This window comes from Puma concolor, chromosome B4 (assembly GCF_028749965.1).
Source record: "Puma concolor isolate L17-30 chromosome B4, mPumCon1.1.hap2, whole genome shotgun sequence".
In the NCBI taxonomy this organism is placed as follows: domain Eukaryota; kingdom Metazoa; phylum Chordata; class Mammalia; order Carnivora; family Felidae; genus Puma; species Puma concolor.
In genome coordinates this window covers 59,461,487-59,471,754 of record NC_141673.1, presented here as the reverse complement: position 1 = coordinate 59,471,754, position 10,268 = coordinate 59,461,487, and the positions used below count along the sequence as shown (strand labels likewise).

The window sequence follows — 10,268 nt, the reverse complement described above, 5'->3', positions numbered from 1 at the left end:
CAAAACAAAACAGGAGGGCCATCAACTTTGTTTCCAAAGACAGAGGGTGAAGGGGAGAAATGGTGATTGAAGTAGGTAGATTTAAAAGGTTCTTTTTGAGAAATGGATTCTCACTTCTGTGAGGGAGTTAAAGTAGGCATAGGAGGGGCACCTGGGTGGCTTGGTCGGTTAGGTGTCCGACTTCGGCTCAGGTCACGATCTCGCGGTCCGTGGGTTCAAGCCTCGCGTCGGGCTCTGTGCTGACAGCTCAAAGCCTGGAGCCTGTTTCAGATTCTGTGTCTCCCTCTCTCTGTGACCCTCCCCCGTTCATGCTCTGTCTCTCTCTGTCTCAAAAATAAATAAACGTTAAAAAAAATAAATAAAATAAAAAAGTAGGCATAGGAAAATGTGTGAGATTACTTTCTTGATTTTTTCATGTGTAAGAATTGTTATATATTTATCCTTAATACGAAAATTTTCACACATAAGGTAGAAATATTAGTACAATGAATACCTATATTCCTTTCCAGAGTCAACAATTAATATTTGGCCATATTTGTTTATTTGCTGAACAACTTTAATGAAAATTACAGATGTCATGTTGACAAGGTAGCATAACGAAGGCTGAGGACAAAGTACAAGCTAGCACATACTGCTGCCCCCTACCTCCACCACCCCCGACCCAAAGTGGGATGTATGTGATATTCCTCAGGCACTTCTAGCTGCTCAAAAACAAAGCAAAGAAAAGAAGACAAATGGTTAACCGATAGAGATCACAGTCATACAGGACATGAGTCTCCATCAGTTTACAAATATTTTAGTAAATTACAAGAAAAAGGCAACCTTATCAATAACCTAATCTCCGGAAACCTGTAGACTCAGTTTCCTGGGGCCCCAACATCACCCCTCCATAGTGATATGGGGAACAAAAGCAAGAAGGAAATGGCAGGTAAAATTAAATTTTCTTATAACCTGCAGTCCATTGACAGATACTTGAGGCAGGCAGAGTAAAATATTTCTCTAGGAACTCCCTACTGTCTTAATGTTAATGCTTTGCTAGAGGGAAAAACAACCTTAGCTTGACAAATAGCTAGGCCTCCAGTAGTCTGTGTCTTTAGCATATGAAAGTCTCCTTGGAAACTTCCCTTTGGACTTTACCTCCCCCAAGTCCATGGTGTATAACCAGTTGCCCCTCAAAACCCCAGTGCAACTTTTTCTGCCCATAGGTCCTGTCCCAGTGCTTCAATAAAATAACCTTTTTGGGGCCCCTGGGTGGCTCAGTCAGTTAAGTGTCCGACTTCGGCTTAGGTCATGATTTCATGGTTTGTGGGTTCGAGCCCTGCATTGGACTCTGTGCTGACAGCTCAGAGCCTGGAACCTGCTTCGGATTATGTCTCCCTCTCTCTCTCTGCACCTCCCCTTCTTGTGTTCTGTCTGTCTCTCAAAAATAAAGAAAAATTTTTAAAAAGAAAAGAAAAGAGGAGTGCCTGGCTGGCTTAGTCGGTTGGGTGTCCAACTTCGGCTCGGGTCATGATCTCACCATTTGTGAGTTTGAGCCCCATGTCAGGCTCCGTGCTGACAGCTCAGAGCCTGAAGCCTGCTTTGGATTCTGTGTTCATGCTCTGTTGCATGCTCTCTCTCTCTCTCTCTCTCTCTCTCTCAAGAATACATAAACTTTAAACAATTTTTTTTTAAGAATAAAATCTTTAAGACAGATGTAAGTAATAATCATCTCCAAATTATTTAGTGCTTATTAAAGTTACACATCTTTGGAGCATCTGCCTGGCTCAGATATTAGAGCATGTGACTCTTGATTGCAGGGTCAGGAGTTTGAGCCCCATGTTGGCTGTGGAGACTACTAAATTAATAAAATTACATATCTTAATGTATGTGGCCAAAAAAGTTTGCAATAAAATGAAATTACGGACAAGTTGTATTTATTGGTGATGACAAGGTCAAAAGTATGGCCTTTGAAATGAGTGGCTCAGATATGATGAAGAACAATATCATTGGAGGAGAAGAGGTCAAGGAACTTAAAATGAAGGTATTGAAATCACCAAAAATTTCGATAGTTGTCCCTGGAGAGATATTCAGGACCAAAAATCCTAAAGGAATGAATAAAAGTAACCTCGGAGAGGGGTGCCTGGGTGGCTCAGTCAGTTGAGTATCCAACTTCGGTTCATGTCATGATCTCATGGTTTGTGGGTTTGATCCCCGAATCGGGCTCTGTGTTGATAACTCCCAACCTGGAGCCTGCTTCGGATTCTGTGTCTCTGTCTCTTTCTGCCTGCCTTCCTTGCACTCTATTTGTCTCTCTCAAAAATAAACATTGAAGAGGAAAAGTTTCTTTTAAAAATCACCTTTTTACACCAAAGACATCTTCAAGAACTCTTTCTTGGGGCGCCTGGGTGGCTCAGTCAGTTGGGCGTCCGACTTCGGCTCAGGTCATGATCTCACGGTCCGTGAGTTGCAGCCCCGCGTTGGGCTCTGTGCGGACAGCTCAGAGCCTGGAGCCTGTTTCAGATTCTGTGTCTCCCTCTCTCTCTGACCTTCCCCCATTCATGCTCTGTCTCTCTCTGTCTCAAAAATGAATAAATGTTAAAAAAAAATAAAAAAGAATTCTTTCTTGGCCGCCAGCTCTGAACCCCATGAAGTCCCCCATCACCCCCAGATCTCATCAATGGCATTTCCACCTTCATTAGCATGCATCTCTAAAAAAAAAGTTTTCTTTTACAAAACTATACTACCACTATTGCACCTAACAAAATTAACAATTCAGTAATGATTGAATACAAAATCTATGTTCAGAATTCCCTAATGTTATTTTTTAAAGTTTATTTATTTATTTTGAGAGAGAGAGAGAGAGAGAGAGAGAGAGAGAGAGAGCACAGTTAATATTCTTGAATTTCCCCAGGAAAACTAGCTGAATGTATAAATGAATGAATATGTTTGTTTTTAGTAAAAGAAGGCAACATCATGCATTTTGTTTGCCTCCTTGTTCTTAAGTCCAGGATGTCAGGGAAAATTTATATATATGGTCATACAAAACATCTAAATATAGATATAAAATTTACATATTAACTGTTGTATTTAGAATATAGGTTAAGAACAACTGCTTGCTTGGGTGGCTCAGTCTGTTAAGTTCAGTTCCTGAGTTTGAGCCCCATGTCAGGCTCTGTGCTGACAGCTCAGAGCCTGGAGCCTGCTTCGGATTCTGTGTCTCCCTCTCTCTCTGTCCTTCCCTGCTTGCACTCTTTCTGTCTCTCTCTCTCAAAAATAAATAAACATTAAAAAAAAGAACAACAACAACAACAACAACAACAACAACAACAACTGCCTGAGCTCAAATCCTTGAATCACCACTTGGTCAGTTGCCTAATTTCTCTAAGCCTTAGTTTCTTCATTTGAAAAAATATTTATTTATTTATTTGTTTGTTTGTTTGTTTATTTATTTATTTATTTATTTATTTTTTAACATTTATTCATTTTTGAGAGACAGAAAGAGACAGTGTGTGAGTGGCGGAGGGACAGAGAAAGAGGGAGATATGGGATCTGAGGCAGGTTCCAGGCTCTGAGCTGATAGCTTGATGTGGGCTCAAACCCACAAGCCTCGAGATCATGACCTGAGCCTAAATGAGACACTTCACTGGCTGAGTCACCCAGGCACCACCCCCCCCACCAACTTTGTTTTTTTTTTTTAAAGGATGCTCCACACCCAACATGGAGCTTGAACTTACGACCAAGAGTCACATGCTCTACCAACTGAGCTAGCCAGATGCTCCATTAGTTTCCTCATTTTCTTTATTTTTTTTCTTTATTATTATTTTTTAAATTGATCTCTATACCCAACATGGGGCTCTAACTCAAGGACCCTGAAATCAAGAGTCACATGCTCTAGGGTGACTGGGTGGCTCAGTTGGTTAAGTGCATCTGACTCTTGATTTTGGTTCAGGTTGTGATCTCGGGGTTGGTGAGCCCTGAATCTGGCCCTGAGTCTGGCTCCATGATGAACATGGAGCCTGCTTAGGATTCTCTCTCTTTCCCTTTGTCCCTGCCCTGTTTGCACTCTCTCTCTCTCTCTCTCAAAATAAATTTAAAAACTTAAAAAAAAGATAAGAGAAACACCTGGGTGGCTTAGTCAGTTAAGTGTCTGACTTGACTTTGGCTCAAGTCATGATCTTATGGTTCGTGGGTTTGAGCCCTTCATCGGGCTCCATGCTAATAGTGTGGAGCCTGTTTGGGATTCTCTCTCTCTCTCTCTCTCTCTCTCTCTCTCTCTCCTCTCTCTCTCTCTCCCCAAAAGAAAGAGAAAAAGGAAGAAAGAAAGAAAGAAAGAAAGAAAGAAAGAAAGAAAGAAGAAAAGAAGTCACATGCTCTTCTGATTGAGCCAGACTTAGTTTCTTCATTTTGAAGTTTGTTTATTTTTGAGTGAGGGAGCAGGGGGGGCAGAGAGAGAGGGAGAGATAGAGATCATACTAGTAGGTCCTGCACCATCAGCACAGAGCCCAGTGTAGGGCCTGAACTCACAAACCTTGAGATCATGACCTGAGCTGAAAACCAAGAGTTGGATGCTTAACTGACTGAGCCACCCAGGCACCCCTCCTTATTTTATTAAAAAAATTTTTTTTAACATTTATTTATTTTTGAGAGAAAGAGACAGAGCATGAGTGGGAGAGGGGCAAAGAGAGAGGGAGACAGAACTGGAAGCAGGCTCAGGCTCTGAGCTTTCAGCACAGAGTCCGACACAGGGCTCGAACTCATGAGCGGTGAGATCATGACTTGAGATGAAGTCAAGTGCTTAACCAACTGAGCCACCCAGGCGCCCCCACCCCTCCTTATTTTAAAACAATAACCACTTTATTGGTTATTATGGGGATTAAATAAGATAATATATTTAGCACATTGCCTAGAAGATAGTAAACACTGGATAAATATTAGTGTTTTTTTTTTTTTTTTAATTTTATATAGAGAGAGTGTGTGAATGGGGGAGAGGGGCAGAGGGAGAGAGAGAATCTGAGTGTGGAGCCTGATGTGGGGCTTGATCCCATTAACTGTGAGATCATGACCTGAGCCAAAATCAAGAGTAGGATGCTTAACCTACTGAGCCACCCAAGCGCCCCAAATATTAGTTATTCTTATTAGATCTATTAAGTCTGCTCTCATATGAGAATCCTCCACTGTAATAGTATTAGTGAGGATTATGGCCCCAGGGCCAGACTAGGGTAATTATTTTGATCTTCTGGGTAAGGGACCTCATAATTACTTATTTTGCTTTTTTCCCTGTCTTTGTAGACAAACAAAGAGAATATCAAAACTGTAATATTTATAATAGGTGAACATTAGACCTCATCGAATCTTCCTTGTCATGAATAAATCCTCAAAGGACTTCAAAAGAACCTAACCTCTATTTGAGATATTATTATCCAATAATAATGCCTAAAATTTGTAGACTATTTTAGAGTTTATAATGCTTTTTCCTACCCATTATACAATTCTCACCATTCTGCTGGGTATTATCCTCAATTAGGAAACTGAGTCTCAAGGGATCAAATTATATTCATATGCAATATTACATAGCTATTAAGTGGCAGAATTGGTATATGAATCCAGTGTTACAATATCTATAATTTAGTTTAAAATATTTCAGTACAGGGATGCTTGGGTGGCTCAGTTGGTTAAGCATCCACTTTCGGCTCAGGTCATGATCTCACGGTTTGTGAGTTTGAGCCCTGCATCAGGCTCTATGCTGACAGCTCAGAGCCTGGAGTCTGCTTCAGATTCTGTGTCTCCCTCTCTCCCTGCCCCTCCCCCCACTCGCACTCTGTTTCTCTCTCTCTCTCTCTCAAAAATAAACGTTAAAACAATTTAAAATATTTGAGTACAGAGAGTAAAATATTATGGATATATTAGGTTAAAATTATACTCTAGGTGCAGCTAACATTCTAATTAGGAAATCATACTCCAAAGGGATTGCTAGAAGCACTTCAGTTGTCTTAACTCTAATCAACATTAGGTATGTTGCTTATTAAACCAATGAATGACAGGAATTAATTTCTATTGAAGACATTAATGGATTATTAATTCGAATAATGGATCTTAGGAATGGGCTCTCATTGTGAAAATAGTAGTACTGTGGATTAGCTAAAATAATTAAAATGCTTTTTTTTTTTTTTATTTTTTTTTTTCAACGTTTATTTATTTTTGGGACAGAGAGAGACAGAGCATGAACGGGGGAGGGGCAGAGAGAGAGGGAGACACAGAATCGGAAACTGGCTCCAGGCTCTGAGCCATCAGCCCAGAGCCTGACGCGGGGCTCGAACTCACGGACCGCGAGATCGTGACCTGGCTGAAGTCGGACGCTTAACCGACTGCGCCACCCAGGCGCCCCTAAAATGCTTTTCATGCTTATATGACTTGGTAGTCGTACACAAAATGATAAAACACAAAAGCATTTCAGTTAAAATCAATGACCTCCAGCCTACTCTGCTGTAAGTGCAGCGCCTGCTTTGAATCCTCTGTCTCCCTCTCTGTACCTTCCCTGCTTGCTCTCTCTCTCTCTCAAAAATAAATAAACATTAAAAAAAAAGAAGGTAGAAATTTACAATGACAATTAAAAAAATTTTTTTTAATATATATATATTTTTTAATTTTTTTTTCAACGTTTATTTATTTTTGGGACAGAGAGACAGAGCATGAACGGGGGAGGGGCAGCGAGAGAGGGAGACACAGAATCGGAAACAGGCTCCAGGCTCTGAGCCATCAGCCCAGAGCCCGACGTGGGGCTCAAACTCACGGACCGCGAGATCGTGACCTGGCTGAAGTCGGACGCTTAACCGACTGCGCCACCCAGGCGCCCCCCCGCAAAAAAATTTTTTTTAATGTTTATTTATTTTTGAGAGAGACAGAGACAGAATGCAAGTGGGTTAGGGACAGAGAGAGAGGGAGACACAGAATCCGAAGCAGGCTCCAGGCTCTGAGCTGTCAGCACAGAGCCCGACGCGGGGCTCGAACTCACAGACTGCGAGATCATGACCTGAGCCGAATTCGGACACTTAACCGACTGAGCCACCCAGGCACCCCAACGATGACAATCATTAAAAAAAAAGACTAACAGCCTCTATCCTTACAGATGGAACCTGATGCTCGATACTTAAAAATTCATTGTCTTGCCATTGCAGTGGAAGATCAGTGGTTGCCTGATGCCACTCTAAGGGTAATAAAATCCTAATTTTGTTGTATTACTGCATTTATCTTGAAGTTTCATGCCAAAGTGTGGTAGAATCATAGAACATAGTGCTTAGATTTTGAAAATGATCTTGTTTTGGCGTGCTAGTAAATATTTAACGCTAAATGTCATCTTCTGATTTATAAAGATATGTTCTTTTTATTACATCACAGCTGTTCCATCTTCTCCACTGTAGCCTGCAATAGGATTTTTGTTTTTTTTAATTAAAAAAAATTTTTTTGATGTTTATTTATTTTTGAGAAAGAGAGAAACAAAGCGTGAGCAGGGGAGGGGCATAGAGAGAGGGAGACACAGAATCCGAAGCAGGCTCCAGGCTCTGAGCTGTCAGCACAGAGTCCCATGTGGGGCTCAAACTCATGAACTGTGACATCATGACCTGAGCTGAAGTTGGATGCTTAACCAACTGAGCCACCCAAGTGCCCATTTTTTTGTTTTTTGTTTGTTTTGTTTTTGTTTTTGTTTTTGTTTTTTTGTTTTTTTCTTAAGAGAAAACTAGTGACTGATCTTACTTATAGGTGCAAAACTCCCTATAGTCAGGGTGGTTGAGAGGCTAAGGAAGAGATTTCAGTGTGGAAGACTGGCACACAGAAGGAGGCGTTGGCTCCTGGGAGTTTGAGTGGGCTCACCCGAGCCTGCCGGCCTAAGTGGATCCTGGCCAGGCCCACAGACCTTCCTAGTCACTATGGAGGACAGCGCCTGGTGCCGTTGAGCCCTCAAGACCCAACTCTGGAGGAGCGGATGCAGCTGGAGAACTTCTAGTGGCAGAGGCCCGAGCTGCTGGTAGAGATCCAGCGCCCATAGGAGCTCAGTGAAGTCACTGGAAAGGTGGAGGGTCTGGAGGCCAAAGAAGGTAGCTAAAACCTTGCAACAGAACCAAAAGACAGCAGTGGTCAGGAGGAACTTCAGCATGGACTCCAGAAGGCGATCTAGTTCTTGGTGGAGAAGGAACTTCTCCAGAACACGCCGGTATCCTGTACAAGGGCAAGGGCCTGAATGAGATGGTCATGGGGTCTACCTCTGGCAGACAGAAGGGCTGAACTTGCCACTGCTCCATGCCTTTGTGGTTCTGTATGAGTTCCCAGACCTTGATCTGGTGCAGGCCCTCAGGCAATTTCTATGGAGCTTTCTGCCTCCTGGGCTAGGCCCAGATGATTGACCAGATGATAGAAGCCTTCGCCCAGTGAATCTGCCTGTGCAATCCCAGTGTTTTTTAATCTACAGATACGTGTGAGGTGTCGTTCTTCGCCTCATCATGCTGAACACCAGTCTTCACAATCCCAATGTCTAGAAGAAGTCTGGCCTCGAGCACTCTGGGGCCATGAACCAAGGCATCGACAAGAGTGGGACCTGTCTGAGTTGCTGCTCAGGAACCTCTATGACAGCATCTGAAATGAGCCCTTTAGTATTCCTGACGATGATGGGAATGGTCTAACCCATACCTTCTTCAACCTGGACCAGAAGGGCCAGCTCCTTAAGCCGGGAGGAGTCAGGTGAAGACGCAGAGTTGGTGCTGGTTTGTCACCACAACTGCCTCTACTATTTTGAGAATATGACAGACAAGGAGCTGGCAGGAATCATCCCTGTGGAGAATCTGAACATTCAAGAAGCGTACGAGCCTCAGAAACCAAACTGCTTTGGAGCGCCTGGGTGGCGCAGTCGGTTGAGCGTCCGACTTCAGCCAGGTCACGATCTCGCGGTCCGTGAGTTCGAGCCCCGCGTCAGGCTCTGGGCTGATGGCTCAGAGCCTGGAGCCTGTTTCCGATTCTGTGTCTCCCTCTCTCTCTGCCCCTCCCCCGTTCATGCTCTGTCTCTCTCTGTCCCAAAAATAAATAAATGTTGAAAAAAAAAATTAAAAAAAAAAAAAAAGAAACCAAACTGCTTTGAGTTTTGCATCTCCAACAACATGGGGCAGCTCATTGAATTCTGCAAAACGGAGGCAGGTGGCAGGGGGGTATACCTGGTCTTGGCCCCCATGCAGGCAGAGAAGGACAAGTGGATCAAGTCCATCCAGGCAGCTGGGAGCACAGACCCCCTTCTGTGAGATGCTGGTGGCAAGGAAGAAGCTAATTTTGTCGAGAAGAAGGAGGAGCAGCCCTGACCCCTTGCCCCCAACTCCATTACTTACTACACAGCTGCCCCTCCCTGGCAGCTGAACTCCTGGGCCCAGATTCTGGTTTCCCATTTAGAAAAATTCACTACCTCTAGCACCTTTCTCTTCTTTGTAATCAACACTGTTGGTAATCATATTCGTTATTTAACCACTAAAAAGAGAGAGAAAGAATTCCTCCTCGGAGAGGGAGTTCTTCTAAATAACATATTAGCAAAGAGAATTCATCAATGTACAAAAGAATAATATTCTACAACTTAGTAAAGACTATTTTTGGAATGCAGGGGTAGCTTAATATTGAGAAAATAAATCACTATAATTTATTGTGAAAATATTAGGATCGTGACATTGTTATTAGGTGCTGAAAAACCTTTGATAAGTCAGCATTTATACATCATAATATAAATGATAAAATGATAAATAATAACAATAAGTTTAAGAAAGAATTCCAGGAAACAACTTAAATAGTCAAGGCTATATATCTAAACAAATAGCCAGTATTATCCTAACTGGTAAAACACTACAGTATTTCAGATAAAATCAGAAACTAATAGGGATGCCCCATTACCATTTATTATTTAGTATTTAATTTTTATAAAAATTACACATGCACGTGTTTTTAAGTCTCTTAAATCTATAATACATGTTATGAAAAAATAATCATGCCCAGCCCCCTTACTCCCCATTTCTCCTTTCTCAGAGTCAACCCTTCATAAAGGGAACCATATAGAAATCAATACCTTTTCTCTATTTTAGCAATAGGCATGTGGCAAACCGAATAGATTCTACTCCCAATAGTACCAAACACATAAAATACTTAGAAGTTAACAAGAAAGATTACAGAAACCAAATAAATACGTTTATCATAGCATTGTTCATGATGGCAAAAACCTGGAAACAATGTGAATGTCACCAGTAGTAATAGATGAATAAATT

The 10,268-nt window shown here is 42.0% G+C and overlaps 1 pseudogene; it reads left to right on the top strand.

Annotated features, from left to right (window-relative positions):
• The first annotated feature begins 1,942 nt into the window (after positions 1 to 1,942).
• On the top strand, positions 1,943 to 10,048 carry LOC112863762 (cytohesin-2 pseudogene; annotated as a pseudogene).
• The last annotated feature ends 220 nt before the right edge of the window (positions 10,049 to 10,268 follow it).